This window comes from Phoenix dactylifera, chromosome 14, assembly GCF_009389715.1.
Source record: "Phoenix dactylifera cultivar Barhee BC4 chromosome 14, palm_55x_up_171113_PBpolish2nd_filt_p, whole genome shotgun sequence".
NCBI lineage: Eukaryota > Viridiplantae > Streptophyta > Magnoliopsida > Arecales > Arecaceae > Phoenix > Phoenix dactylifera.
The window spans coordinates 23,287,199-23,303,591 of NC_052405.1; the positions used below are offsets into that span (position 1 = coordinate 23,287,199).

At 42.8% G+C, this 16,393-nt stretch overlaps 1 long non-coding RNA gene across 2 annotated transcripts in view; it reads left to right on the plus strand.

The window, feature by feature from the left end:
- LOC103722516 overlaps nucleotides 1–16,393 on the plus strand; it is a 27,923-nt gene continuing 11,530 nt past the window's right edge. The window contains exons 1-2 of one of the 2 annotated variants that reach the window (XR_005514957.1): nucleotides 1–273; nucleotides 14,604–14,813. This is a non-coding gene — a long non-coding RNA (uncharacterized LOC103722516). The remainder of the gene's footprint in view (nucleotides 274–14,603; nucleotides 14,814–16,393) is intronic. The other variant, XR_606483.3, reaches the window with a different exon arrangement.

Here is a 16,393-nt window from a genome sequence, read left to right on the forward strand (position 1 = left end):
ACCATCTGACCTAGCAATGGCCTAGATGGCCCAGCTCTTGGGCTTGTGGCCTTGTGCAAGAGCACGGCCCAAGGGCCTGCTCCCAAATCTATCGCGGCTTTGCCCCCGTTGGAATCGTTGTGGGAGGAGGCGAACTCCACCTCCTCAAGTCCCAACGAGGTGGAGGAACCTCGTCGACTATTTAAGCCCCCCCTTCCTTTGTTTCTTCTTTGGATTTTGGCCGCCCTTTGCCGCTGTCACTATGGTTATAGAAGTTCCTCGCTGGAAAATGAGGTATGAAGCTCTTCTACCTTTTCTTTCCAGCCTTCTCCCTTCTCGATTTAGACTTCACCGGCTAGATTCTGACAAGAGATCGCTAGAAAATGACATGAGAACCCCTCCCCTATTTTGGATACCTGCTAATTTTCCTCCTATTTTTGGATCCAATCACCGTCGTTCCCCACCGGCCGTCTCCCCTGAAGGTCTACGATTGATAACGGAGCTCAGTCACTAATGAAGAGCAGGCTGGAGTCTCAATTTGTTGGAGCCAAGCCTCCGCCATTCAATCCTATATTTTCCACCCTATTCTTTTTGTTTTTGTGGCTGGATGTTGAAGCTTGGCCACTGGGCGAATGGCTGAAGCTTGATCCCCCAGCCTCCATGATTCCCCTATTTTTGGAGATAATTTTCCCATTTTCTCACCAAGTTCCTCCTACTTTCTTGCCTTCTGCCGGCTTTCGCCATTCTCGCTGTTGTTCGCTGCTGACCATGGTCATTGCGAACCATCACCCTCTGACCCCCTCCGCCCTTCCGCTGTAGGATTTTTAAATTTTAGAATTTATCATGATTAAATTCTAATAGAGATGTAATTTTGAATAGTAGGAGTTGAAGACTATTTCCAAAGTTAGATAGTTTAGTTACTGATCATTTTAAAATAATGCACTATCTTTTTCTAGATTTTTAGCAAATTATATAACATTTAACAAATTCTAAGTCATAATATATGTGATTTGTGAATGTGATGGATTAGTGTTTTTATTGTTGAATAATATATGTTATTCAGAATATTGTATGACTCGTAATTGAAAGTAATGTTTTTGTTTGGAATTATACTTATTATTTATCGGTCGATTTTGATATCACACACGGTTTATGTATCTTTTGATTTGGAATATGAAATATATTTTATCGAAAAGAGTTTTGATTTGAAGTAGTTTTGGACTTTCAACCTGACTATGTTAAGAATCCGCTAAAGGGGATTAATTGTTAGCACATGATTTATCTTGAAGGACTTATATTGCAAAAAGGGTACAGCACACTGTAAGAAGCATGTGGTCATAATCCATGGCTGATGATGAGTTGAGCGAGATATTTTGCAAGATTGGAATTACATGCATGATACTTTTCATGTGAAGTTATCACTATAAGATTTGATTATTGGTTAATATTGCATATCTAAGTTTAGTTTTGAATTGATGTATTTCATATACTTATTTTTAATAAAATACCTATTATCTGATTATCTGATTTATCTAGTTAAGATCCTCATTACTTACTAGGCTGTCTAGGTCATGATCTGGTCTCTTACTATTTTATATATTTAGAAAACTAATCTTGCATAGGATTTAGCTATGGAGGAGTGATTGGAATCAAAGTTTGTATTTCTTTATCATAGATTAGTATTTATTTAAAGTTTAATGCAAGACCTTTGCATATTATTAGATTTTGTAAAATATTAAAGTTTGAATTTTAATTATTTAAGTTTGAATTATAATATCATGATAGAACGCCTTATATATTTGTGGAAAAAGTTCTTTATGTGTATATGGTGGTTGTTGCATCCATGGTCTGCGAATTCAGGTTGGGGCATGACTTACTCTAGCAAAAGTTACTTTTGCATTCCCTAGGATTACCTATGTAGGTGCACCAAGATACATACCCTCAACTCAACCAGCAAATCCAGTTTCCACTCCAACTACAACCCCTCCCACATTGAAGCTTATTATTGGTGGCTTATCCAAAATGGTTTTAGCTTATGCCCTCCTTTTGCAAACATAGCTATAAAAAATACGGCACTAAAGAGAGATAGTACAGTTGCAACTCCATGAGAAAAGAGAATAGACTGCAAGGAGACAAAGTTTGATTATTCAAAACTACATTTCAGTAGCCCTAATTCTAGCTCGACATGTAATAAAATGGGACACATTACGAGGTTAGAAAGAGCTTGTAAGCCAGGCCTCTTTCTATATCCATGGAAAAGGGAAAAGAAGAAGGAAGAGAAACTTGAAGAACAGAAGTGCAAGTTGGAAAGGGTAGAATGAAGATATTTCTATTTTGACATCTTTTTGGCTAACCCCAAAATTCATTGGAAAAATTCTAAGAATGGTTTGTGTTCATTGAATCTAGCCATAGCTAATCTAGAAGATATTTCCCAAATCATTAACCTAATCATAACTTCCAAAGAGATTGCTTCCACTGATAATGATCTATCCCTAGAGGGAAACAAATATGTGCTCTCCCTAAACATTATCGTACGGTATGACCCATTTCGTGTTCCCATGGTATTTATCGATAATGGGTCAACCTTGCATATGTGCGACCTTAGAGTTGCGTTGAAGCTTGGATCGAATCCAAAAATATGAGAAAGACTTACCAAGGCATTAGGGGTTGCATCAATATGTGAAGGGATGTTAATAGAGAATCCAATATGGAGATACAGATTGGCCTTGCAAGTTTACTGCAACATTCCAAGCCTCAGATATTCACTCTACTTACAATATACTTCTTACAAGAGCATGGATATATGAAGCAAAGGTTGTACCCTCCACTCTGCATTACAGAGTGAAATTTAAACTCAGTGAAGAACTTGCCATTTTTGAATTTACATTCCTACCAATGTGAATGTTATTGGTAATAAAAAAACCCTTCTCAAAGTTGAATATGTTCTATCTGATGTGCTTCATCATAGGCTCAATTTGATATTCTAGATCCTTCTGATTCTCCCTTGCTGGACAATATGTTGATTGGAATTTATGCCTTTAGTCTTCGACAAAAAATCCATGTCTTTTGAGTCTGATTCCCATGATTCGTCTGTTAGAGTTTCCCTTGAAACCTACTGAATTTGACTTCCAGAATGATGCGGTTGGATCCACTAGACCGCCTCGGACTTAATCATTTGGTTATTTTTGCTTTTGAGTCCTTGATGTTAATTTTATTTCAGCATAGCCTTGCTCGGGCTAGCCGACTTGGCCTTTATTAGAGTCGCTTTGGGTTTAGTTGTTTCTTGAATTCAATTAGATCAAGTCAAGTTAAGGGGTCAGGTAGCCACCTATAAATAGATGTGGTGAGCACCTATTTCAGCATGCAAAAATTAATTGAAAGGCTTTTGCCCTAGCTCTCTTTCCTTCTCTCTTCTCTTCTTGCAACGCCTTCCCCCTCTCCCTAGGCCGCCGTCCAAGGCCGCCGCCCCCTCCTTCATCCGTGAAAGTGAAGAAAGCGAAGTCCTTCCTCTAAAGAAGCCCGAGCACAATGGGTACCAAGTCCAGTCCCTGTCTCGATAGGCGGGTTGAAGCCCTTTTTCTTGGTGCTAGCACTCTTTCTAGGTTCTTTATTAGCTTAGGTTCGAAGCAGCAAAAGCACGTACTAATAGGTCCAACTTAGAGTAGTTATCCCTCCTTCTAACCTCGCAAAGGTGACCCATATGTCATATTGGTTCAGGGGCGCGTCGGAACGGTAGCTGCTTAGTCTCATTCGAGAGTCCAATCTCTTTGTACTGTGCTTTTGTGTCTTTGAATAAAAAATAAAGAAGGGGGTCGATTTAGGCTCCTTCCCTTCCACTGCATAGCTGCGCTATCAGGTACTACGAGCCCTCTGTCCCACGCATCTAACCAGCTCGCGTGGTTCACCACAACAGGAGAAGCCCACCAGACTGCCCTCTAGAAGGGACTGACAGATTACAAGCAAAAGGAAAACGGGTTGCTAACAAGCGAGCACCCTTTTCATCCGTACGGGTGTCCTGGATGAATAGTACATCAGTTCGCAAAAAGCAAAAATCAAACGTCGGATTGAGTGGCCCAACCTAACCGGCCACTACCTTGACAATTCCAAGCTGTAATCCTCATGATTAATCCTCAGAGGAAGAGAGGTTCTCAACTATGTCCCTAGATCGTTTCTTGGGGCTGCGGTAACTAGTCCCTGGGTCATTAGAAGGTCCAGCAAAGGGGAGGGGTGCACTCATAATGGCTTCATTAGCTAGATCCAAGGCAGAGTCCTCTTCCTGGAGCAGTATATCCATTGGCAAAATATATGAGCTATAAAAATAAGAATCCATAAAAAACATTCCATTTGACATTGTCAGATCCTCTTTAGGTTCCAGATTACTAAGATTATGCATACGGATAGAGATCATCTAATGGCCAGCCACCTTCTCCCTCTTCTTCCTCTCCTCCTTGATCCCTTCCAGCCTCTACAAACAACTCCATCCCGTCGGATTATCAGCCCGTCCTTCCCTACGCAGTCATCAGTCGGAGGCTGATATCTCAAGATCCCGACGTCCTCTCTAGACCCACGACCTACCGCTGGAAAGCTAACGCGGAGATCTACAACATATCCAAAATTGAGACCGATCTGACGGACGGATCTTCGGAAATTATGTCTGCAATCAGGTCGGAACCACCCTTTCAGAAATCAAGAAGAGTCAAGAATTTTGAGATACGGATCAAATTCTATCGGATCGCATCAATTTGGTATCAGAGCAGTTCAATCCTTGGCCTTGGAAGATGGTGAACACCCGCTCTACAACCTCGAAGCAGCAAGAAGCGGCATCTTCAAGGGGCGTCGACCCACATCAAGAAGGCTCGCGATCACCCACGGCCTCGGCGGACCTGAGACCCGATCTTGATTCCACCGACCGTCTCTTGGAGTTCTTGTGTGGGAATCAAACAACTATGGAGCAGAGCCAACAACAATTGATGGAGAAGATGGATACCACGCAACGCCATATCGAGATGATGTTGCAACTATTGCTAAATCAGCGGCAAGAAACTCCACCGGGGGGAGCTCCGCGTCGGACCCGGGTGGAATCTCCGGCCCCTACCCGTGGACGACCAGGACGGAGGGGACCCCCTCCTCGTGAGCCTCTCCTTCCCAACCACCAGAGGAGATACGGCTGGACCAAGGAGAAGATCGACCTAGACCTCGATCCGAGCTCATACCGATTGGCGCATGCGCTAGGGCTCGGGGGATTAGCCCGATTGGCATCGACGACGGGTCGGATATGGAGGATGATCCCATCCAGAATTTTCAGATGAGGAACCAGCATGTGGGGGAGTACCCACGCCGAGGATATGAACGAGATCGGGACCGTAATGGAGATCGAGAGGGAGGAAATCGCGGACTGACTCTTAAGCTGAAATTTTCCAAGTTTAAAGACGGCGATCCTCTCGATTGGGTGTATCGAGCTGAGCGGTTCTTTCACTACCATGGCACAGCGGAGGACCAAAAGGTATTGATCTCATCTTTTCACCTAGAAGAGACCGCCTTGCGATGGTTTCAAATCGCCGACCGAGCCCGACCTTTCAACGGTTGGGAAGATTTTTCTGCAGCAATTTGTCGGCGTTTCGGCCCTACCGAGTACGATGACTTCCAGTCTATGCTATCAAGGGTCACCCAAAAGACTACTGTTAGAGCCTTTCAAGAGGAGTTTGAGAGGATCAGCAACCGAGTGGTGGGGTGGAGCGACTCCGCGCTGAAAAGCGTATACCTCGGAGGACTTCGTGTCGACATTCAAGCCGAGGTGAGGACTTTGCAGCCACATTCTCTAGAGGATGCCTTTGCCTTGGCCTGATGGTGGAAGAGAAGATCAAGACCACTCGATCAGCGGCATGGGGCAGCTGGACCAACCCTCGGGCCGGTCAAACCGCAGGGGGCTCCATCGGCCAGCCGAGAGCGCCGACGGCTGCAGCAGCCAACACAAGGCTGAGGACCCCTCTTCGCTTGTCAGGTGAGGTCAAGAGGGTTGAGCGTCCACCCGGGAGGACCTTGACACCAGCACAAGTGGAGGAATGTCGAGCAAAAGGCCTATGTTTTCGCTGCGACGAGAAATTTACACCGGGACACCGGTGTGCGCGGCCCGTCGGAGCGGTGATGTTGATCGACGGATTGGAGGACGAGGCTGTGGTTGAAGATGGTGATGAGGTTGCTGAGGACGAGCCCCAAGATTTAGAGGCCGAGGAAGAGGATGTGCCACCTCAAATTTCATTGCATGCCTACTCCGGATCGGCGACACCAAAAACGCTACGCGTGGACGGCATGATCAAAAGACGTGTGGTGCGTATCCTCATAGATACGGGCAGCACCCACAATTTTTTGGATGAGAGGCTCGTCAAACAGATCGGTCTCATAGCAGAGCCGACATTGGGCTTCGACGTGGCATTGGGTGACGGAGCCACGTTGAGGGTGGAGGGCATATGCCGAGGCATCACTTTGACGATCCAGGGCAGCCAATTCAAGCTCGATCTCTATCCGTTGGCATTACGAGGAGCTGATTTGGTCCTTGGTACGCAGTGGCTGCAGAGTCTTGGCCCGGTTATATTCGACTTCGCCGAGATGTGGGTGACTTTCAGACGGAGCAGACGGCGAGTTAGATTGGATGGCATTCGGCCTAGCCCAAGGGCTGCACTTCAGCCCCTAGTCGGCTGCCCGGACCCGGCGCGCACAGCTACTTGATGCAGCTCTTACCTCTGTCGACGGAGACCACGACGGAGGCAGGTATACCTACTGATTTGGCTGCTCTCTTACAGGGGTTCGCAGATTTATTTGAGGAGCCTCATGGTCTTCCACCCGAGAGGGAGCACGATCATCACATAGAGATTGTACCGGGAGTAGAACCAGCGAATGTGAGGCCTTACCGCTACCCACACGTTCAGAAGGAGGAGATCTCAAAGATGGTACGAGAGATGTTGGAGAGCGGCATCATTCAGCCCAGTAGAAGCTCATATTCATCGCCGGTGCTGCTGGTACATAAGAAGGACGGGACGTGGCGATTTTGCGTCGACTACCGGGCACTTAACACGATCACCGATAAGGACCGGTATCCGATTCTAGTCATAGAGGAGCTGTTGGATGAGCTTGCTGGTGCGGACTACTTCAGCAAACTTGATCTCCGTGCCGGATACCACCAGATTCGTGTCAGGCCCGAAGATGTGCAGAAGACGGCGTTTCGGACACACGATGGCCATTATGAGTTCCGGGTGATGCCGTTCGGCCTCACCAATGCACCAGCGACGTTTCAGGGGCTCATGAATGACATATTCAGACCATTACTACGACGGTGTGTCCTTGTATTCTTCGATGACATACTGGTTTACAGTCGTTCATGGCAGGAGCACCTAGAGCACTTGGAGGAAGTGCTGAAAATTCTGCGCAGAAATCAATTGAAGGTAAAGCGATCCAAGTGCCTATGGGCCGAGCCGAAGGTCGAGTACCTAGGCCATGCCATCTCTGCTGCAGGTGTGGAGCCGGACCAAGCAAAGATACATTGCATGACCGATTGGCCGCTACCCAAGAACCAAAAGGAGCTGCGAGGATTTTTGGGCCTAACCGGTTATTACCGCCGGTTTGTGGAGGGATATGGAAAGATCGCCGCGCCACTGACCCTGCTACTGCGAAAGGGCGAGTTTAGATGGACCGAGGCAGCGACGGAAGCGTTCGAGAAGCTCAAGGAAGCCATGACGACGGCCCCGATTTTGGCGCTACCCGATTTCGCCAAACCGTTTGTAGTCGAGTGCGATGCTTCCGGTGCCGGCATTGGTGCTGTTTTGATGCAGGAGGGACGGCCAATTGCTTTCATGAGCAAGGCGTTGTCCCCTAGGACCCGCTCGCTGTCCACATATGAGAGGGAGATGATGGCGGTCATCCATGCAATCACAAAGTGGAGGCCGTACCTTATCGGCCGCCGATTCATCGTTCGGACTGATCAGCAGAGCCTTCCATTTTTTTTTGAGCAGCGCATACATACTCCAGCCCAGCAGAGGTGGGTGTCGAAGCTTCTCGGCTACGACTATGAGATGGTGTACAAAAAGGGCGCAGAAAATCGAGTGGCGGATGCACTATCGCGCCAACCCGAGTCCGGCGAGTTGGCGGCTTTGACTACGCCGGTTTTTCCTTTTATTTCAGACTTGAGGACCGCCACATGTCGGGATCCGGACCTAGTACAGATCCAGAGGGAGTTGGCAGCAGACCCGAGCAGTCATCCCGAGATGGAGGACCGAGATGGGTTGATTCTGGACCATGGGTTGATCCGCATGCCCACTGATTCAGCCATGCGGCAGGTATTGATCTAGCACTTCCATGATACTCCTTTTGCTGGACACGAGGGATTTTTCAGGACTTACAAGAGGCTGAGCCAGAGCTGTACGTGGGTAGGCATGAAGGCAGCGGTCAGAGCTTATGTACAGCAATGCGATGTGTGCCAAAGGGCGAAGGCGGATTCACTGCGACCTGCGGGTCTACTTCAGCCTTTACCGATTCCTGATCAGGTTTGGGAGGATGTGTCGATGGACTTCATTGAGGGGCTGCCATTAGTTCGAGGGTACTCAGTGATCATGGTCGTTGTGGACCGCCTCAGCAAGTATGCCCACTTTTCGGCGCTCGCACATCCATTTTCTACTCGACGGGTGGCAGAGGTCTACATACGGGACATTGCTCGATTACATGGTATGCCTCGGACTATTGTTTCTGATCGTGACCGCATTTTTGTTAGCGCATTCTGGCAAGCTACTTCAAACAGCAAGGGACGAAGCTTGCCATGAGCTCGGCTTACCACCCTCAGACCGATGGGCAGACGGAGGTGGTAAACCGCTGCATCGAGCAGTACTTGCGCTGTATGATTGGTGATCGGCCTCGAGAGTGGCTTTCTTATTTACCTTGGGCCGAGTATTCGTACAACACCACTTTCCACTCAGCCATAGGGATGACACCCTTTGAGGCGGTGTATGGACGAGTACCACCGACGCTGCGAGTTTATGATCCACTGTCACATGCGGACCGGACAGAGGCAGATTTTGAGCTCTTAAACCGCGATGCTACCTTACGGCGGTTAAAGTTCCACATAACGACTGCGCAGAACAGGATGAAGCAGCTGCATGATCGGAGCACAGAGATTCAGTATACGAGGTGGGCGATTGGGTATACGTCAAGGTGCAGCCTTATCGACAGTTGACACTGCGGCCTATGGCGAACCAGAAGCTCTCTCATCGCTTCTACGAGCCCTTTCAGATATTGGAGCGCATTGGACCCGTGGCGTATCGCTTGGACTTGCCGACTACATCGAGAGTTCATCCGGTATTCCATGTGTCGCTTCTGAGGGCCCGGCTTGGACCCAAGACATCTGTCGGCCCAATCATACATGAGCCACCGGAGGACGAGGTAGTGGAGCCGGTTCGAGTGCTGGCGAAGCGCAGAATATGAGTAGAAGGACGACTGGAAACCCAGATACTAGTGGAGTGGCTGGAGAGAGCAGCAGACCAGGCCACATGGAAGTTTGAGATTGAGATACTTGATCGTTTTCCTGACTTCCGACCTTGAGGACAAGGTTAAGGGAAGCGTGGTGGAGTGATGCGGTTGGATCCACTAGACCGTCTCGGACTTAATCATTTGGTTATTTTTGCTTTTGAGTTCTTGATGTTAATTTTATTTCAGCATAGCCTTGCTCGGGCTAGCCGACTTGGCCTTTATTAGAGTCGCTTTGGGTTTAGTTGTTTCTTGAATTCAATTAGATCAAGTCAAGTTAAGGGGTCAGGTAGCCACCTATAAATAGATGTGGTGAGCACCTATTTCAGCATGCAAAAATTAATTGAAAGGCTTTTGCCCTAGCTCTCTTCCCTTCTCTCTTCTCTTCTTGCGACGCCTTCCCCCTCTCCCTAGGCCGCCGTCCAAGGCCGCCGCCCCCTCCTTCATCCGGCTGCACCACCTCTATCCCGAGAGGCCAGCCACCTTCTCCCTCTTCTTCCTCTCCTCCTTGATCCCTTCCAGCCTCTACAAACAACTCCATCCCGTCGGATTATCAGCCCGTCCTTCCTTACGCAGTCATCAGTCGGAGGCTGATATCTCAAGATCCCGACGTCCTCTCTAGACCCACGACCTACCGCTGGAAAGCTAACGCGGAGATCTACAACATATCCAAAATTGAGATCGATCTGACAGACGGATCTTCGGAAATTGTGTCTGCAATCAGGTCGGAACCACCCTTCCAGAAATCAAGAAGAGTCAAGAATCTTGAGATACGGATCAAATTCTATCGAATCGCATCACAGAACTTGTTGAGTCTCATAGACCTCTTGGATTTAATAATAGGCAGGCTTTACAAATGCGTATTGTGGAGGACCTTTGCCACAACTGCTGAATAGACCCAACAGAATGAACACATTTAAAAGGATGATTATTAGGATAAGAGTGACGATGAGAACCCCCTAATTTACCTGTAAGAGGATAATCCCGAACAAATGATCAGTAGTTTATTTGAGAAATGGTTGTACGAACGGGGACAGGGTCTTGGTGCAATAGGACAAGATATCACTTAATTGATCATTTCTAAAAGATGCCTTGATACATGGGGTTTGGGGTACCATCTTTGAGAAAAAGAAGAGGGTGGTAGGCAAATGAGTAGATCCAAAGGTAAACAAAAGGTGACTCCTTTCAGCTGCACTTTATGCACAAAAAGCACCCAAAATGATGTAACTCTTCTGAGCATGTAATTGTGGAAGGCGTAATTAAAGAAAATGTTGATGTAACTAAAAGAAAGGTTGATTAACTAAGAATACTATGGTTTTACTGGACAATTAATCACCCTTTGACATCTTTAAGTGTTGAAGTATGTTGGAAGACTAGATATAGATAATATCAAATGACCTAAGAAGAATGAAGGGCTAGCTATGTGATGACCATAGTGGCGACTCTACAATAAACTGATTATCATAGTGTTAATTATCATACTCTACATGGATTTTTGAAATTGAATGGACTGATACTTTTGATTCGCTCGCAAAGTAAGTACTATAACCTTTTTTCTAGATTTATTGATAAATTATAAATATTTTCTAAACTAAATTATTCTTGACTTATGAATTTGATGTATGGTGTTTTCTTATTATATGTGCCTTATTTCTAGAATATTATATGATTTTTGGTTGAACGTATTATTTCTAATATGGATTATATTTGATTGATTTTAATTTTGTATCTTACAATTTGGAACACTGAACATATTTTGAGATAAAGAATTTTGAATCAAAACATATTTAGACTCACAGCCACACTATATTTTGATAACTTGCCAGGGGGTTGTATATTGGTATTTTGATACTCTGCTAGCGGGGGTTATACGTTGGCATTTCGATATCCTACCAATGGGGGTTATACATTAGTATTTCGATACCTTGCCAGTCGGGGTTATACATTGGCACTTCGATGCCCTGCTATTGGAGGTTATGCGGTGACACTTTGATGCTGCCATAGTTCTTGGTTGTCGAGTTGAATTTCAGAAAAATCAAAGAAAATAGTACCCCTTCCACATCATTAATAAACCACGTTATTCCCAAATTTTAGGAGCCATGCTTTTGAATTTTGACACATTTTGAGCTATGTTGAACTTTACTAATTTATCAAACTTTTTAACCAATGTTGAATTTTGATGCATTTTGACTGTTTTGACCAATGTTTTGATTCATTATTCCCAAAGTTATTAAACTTTACTAATTTTATGACCTTTATTTACTATGTAAAGGCATAACATACGTCCATATTTAAGGAAGGTGCCAAGATGAGTGAAGAAACTTTGGAAATTATTCTCACTGATGTATGCAGATCTTTTTCCCCATGTCTAACAGGTGAAAGTATTTTGTTATATTCATTAATGACTATTCACGGTATATGTATATGTACCTTCTATTTGATAAGGCTGATTTTTTTGCGGTCTGTAGAAATTCAAAACAAAGGTAGAGAAACAATTAAGAAAAGTGATTAAAATGGTCAGATCAGATAGAGATGTCAAATACTATGATAGACACATAGAGATAGGACAAAGGTTAGGATCGTTAGCTAAATTTCTAAAGAAATAGGGTATTGTACCACAATACATAATGCTAGGCACACCAGATTAAAATGGTGTGGCTGAAAGAAGGAATCAAACATTTAAAGAAATGGTTTGGGCTATGCTAAGTTACTCTACCCTATCTATTTTTCTGTGGGGTAAGGCTATAAAGATAGCTATGATATCTTCAACATGGTCCCTAAAGTAGTTCGAAAAACTCCTTAAGAGTTATGGACTAGTAGGAAACCTAGTTTGGGATATGTATATGTATGGGGATGTCGAGCTGAAGCCAAGCTTTGCAACCCACAAGAAAATTTGTTTGACCTCAGAACGACTAGTGGTTTTTTCATTGGTTATCTAGAGAGGTCTAAAATGTATAGACTCTACTGTCCATCTCGTACACCATTAATCATGTTCCACTCCATGAGGTTCCTTCTATTGAAGAAGTAATTGTCCAATCACTGCCACAAGCGGATCAAGGGATAGCTCTCCAGATATCCACTAGGATAAGAAAATCTACTATACCTTCAGATTATGTGGTATATCTAACTGATATAGGTGAAAGGGATGATGACTCTAAGATGTTCTTATAAGCCATGAAAGGTGAGAACTCTTTACAATGGTTGGATGCCATGATAGAAGAGCTAAGTTCTATGGATGACAACTATGTTTGGGATTTAGTTGACCTACCTTAAGGGGTGCGACCAGTAGGTTACAAATGGATCTATAAGACCAAAAGAAATATTTTTAGGAAGGTTGAACGGTATAAAGGCAGACTTATGGTAAAGGGGTTCACACTAAAGGAAGGCATTGACTTTAAAGAGATCTATTCTCCAATTTCATTAAAGGACTCTTTTAGGATTATTGTGGCTTTAGTGGATCATTTTGATTCGGAGCTACATTAGATGGAAGTGAGAACGGCCTTCCTTAATCGTGATCTAGAGGAAGAGCTTTACATGGAACAATTTGAGGGTTTTGTTGTCAGTGGAAAAGAGCACATGGTTTGCAAATTAGAGAATCCATCTATGAACTTAAACATGCTTCCAGACAGTGGTATCTCAAATTTAATGGGATAATCACTTCCTTTGGGTTTGAAGAAAATATTATTGATCAATGCATATACTTGAAAGTTAGTGGAAGTAAGTTCATAATTTTGGTATTATATGCGTCAAAAATGATCTTGGTCTACTCAAAACCAAACAATTTCTATCCCAAAATTTTGATATGAAATATATGGGTGAAGCCGCTTATGTTATCGGTATTGAGATTCACAAAGATAGATCATTAGGGTTACTTAGACTATCTAAAAGAACTTACATCTCCAAAGTATTAGAGAAATTTGGGATGGAAAAATGTTCCCTTGAGGTTGCTCCTATTGTAAAGGGTGATAAACTTAACAAATTGCAACATCCAAGAAATGAGATCGAGAGAGAGGAAATGAGGTCCATACCCTATACATTTATTGTTGGGAGTTTGAAATGTGCCTTGGTTTGTATGCACCCAGACATTGCTTTTGCTGAATCAATGTTTGGGCATTATTTACATGACCTAGGAATGGAGCATTTGAAAGCTGCAAAAAAAGTTATGCATTACTTGCAAGGCATAAAAGATTACATGGTCACATATAGATGGTTAGATCATTTTGAATTATTGGCTCTTTGAATTCGAACTTTGCTGGATGCACCAATAGTAGGAATTCTACCTCCTTAATTCGCACTGATGATTACTTTATAAGAAGTTATACAGTGTATATCCTATAATTTATGGAGGATCCATGTCAATTTTTTAATTAGCAGATCTAGATAAATTGTGTTAAAGATTTTTGAATTTTGAATGGTTAAAATGAAGGTGATTGTGTTAGGTTGGGCCAAGTGGGAGAATGTGGGAATTTATCTGATTGAACCTATATGGATGTATCCCTCATTGACACACATCAAGATTTGTTTAAGTTGTTTTAATTTCCTTTGGACTCTAGTTCAAGATAAGCCTCTAATATGGTGATGGGATATATTTTGTGGTGGTTGCAATATAGTTAAATTCTACATAACTATAGTGGAGATAATATCAATCTTAATCTTCGTATTTAACTTTGATATTGCCTCTAATGGGTGAGGCATATTATAAGAGGATACCCTATGGACTTGGTCCCCAACTCATTCGAGAGTGCTTGTGAGATCCTGTCCATTGAGAATACTCAAAGTTGGGTTTGAAAAATCAAGGTTCTACTCATGGGCAGTGAGGAGCACATTCAGATCTTCTCATAATCGCAGTCAGACTGGTTTCAAAGATCAAGGCATTAATGGATTTATCTTCATATAAGTTATATTGCCCCATATAGTTTAACAATCATATCTCGAGAATTCATCCTAGTGCCAACGTAATGGAAGGCTATAAAAGATCATGTAAAGAATGTAGCATTTGAGTAGCTCCATGTAATCATAAAGTTATTTAAGGCTTATGTAGTTATTGTTCATTTCTTTATATAATTCATTTACTTATTATTAAAGTAACAATATGGTTATTAATATTTTTGCAGTCAAGATTTCATATAGGATTAGAGATGGATCATGTGAGAACAATATGTAAGAAGATACTAATGAACTTGTCTGGCCAAGTGCAATACATGTTATACTTGCATTTTAAGAAGCCCAACACCTTAGAAGATGCACTCCAATATTGCCTCCCTCAGATTTCTCAAGAAAATTGGAAAGTTCTTTTCATTATGTGGAACAATGACAAATTCAAGGTGAGTTTCTATGGATTTGAATTTCATTGATGTCTATCTTGTTTCATTGATACTAAGAATATATGAACTTATATTTATTGCAGCAAATATTTATGTCAAATTTTTAAATCTCTTGTTTGGTTGTTACGGTTTCAATTAGATAGCACATTAAAGAGACTGGTAAGGAGATGAATAGGATTGAGCTCTTTAATCATAACACCTGATGTAAAGAAGGCAAGATCGGTGTGCATGGAAGTTGAAGAGGCTTATGTAGGAAAATATTGTGTTCTACAAAATAAATATTATATCACGTTACTTGAGAGGTTAAACTTATATTTGTTACTTTTTTATTTTTCTAGAATAAAATGATAGATCTGCGGTCTCAACTCACACCAGAGGTGAGGTCCTTATAAGAGTCTTTGATTTAGGAGGATCCTCAAACTCGATGTGGACTACTTTGGCCACTATAAGTAGGGTTGAAAAGGGTCCAAGAGCGAGATTTGCTATATTGGAAAGCCGAATCGTAGGCCAAACATTCGAAGGCCATAATTGGTTAAACGACGTCTGATTGAAATGATATTTTTTTAAAAAAATTGGGCATTTTTTTATATCTAAAACATGATTCTACACTCTTATGATCGAGCCCAAATTCTATCGTTTAAACTTCAAAATAGGCTAGTTAAACCAAAACTTTTTTTTTCAAAAAAGACTTTGACTAGATGTTATCTTCCAATTCATGAAGAATTCATACAGAATGACAGAAGGCAAAGTTGATGTAGATGTCAAGATCCATCTTCTATAGAATTTTAATTTTTTAAATTATTTATATTAGTCAAATTTATTTTTGGAGAGGACCTCACTAGCATTATAAATAACAACTATGTAGTTCAATTTAGGAGGTATTGATTACCAATGAATAAAAATAGGATTTAAATCCTACTTTTGTAATTCTTACATCTTCTAATTTTTCTTTAAGAGACTCAAGTTGAGCAGGTTGAAAAAAATCGTCCTTCCCAAGCCGATCAAGTTGGTATCAGAGCATCAGTTCTCTATGTTTGTGGGGGCCTTGGTTCATGGCCAAAGGCCATCCATGCTTTAAGTACATCGAAGGACAAATGCAAGTATAGTTTTTAGCTCTTTCTCGAGAGGTGATATATTCAGCATAAGTACCAACAACTCCTATTACAAATTTGTCTCCTATGTTTGGAGAAGATTCACCATCCAGCGAGCAGGATGAGCAATCTACAAGTACAGAATCTATTTCTTCAACTTTTTAAAGTTGAAGCTCAAATCGAGATCCCTATATATGATGGGACTATCGATACAGAGAAGCTACATAATTAACTAGACTAGTTAGAGACCTATTTTACTATCTATGGATACTATAATGTTCAAAAGGTAGCTTTCGCCTGTCTTAGGCTTCTTAGTCATGCTCTTGGTAAAATTCGTACATGAGGAACGACATTTCTAATTTGATATGGAGCAAATTCAAGAGGATAATCAAGAAGCAATTCTACCTAATCAGCCACGAGGAGGATCGGTAGATCCAGTGGCAATACCTACAGCAGAAGTATGATCACTTTATCAAAAACTACACCACT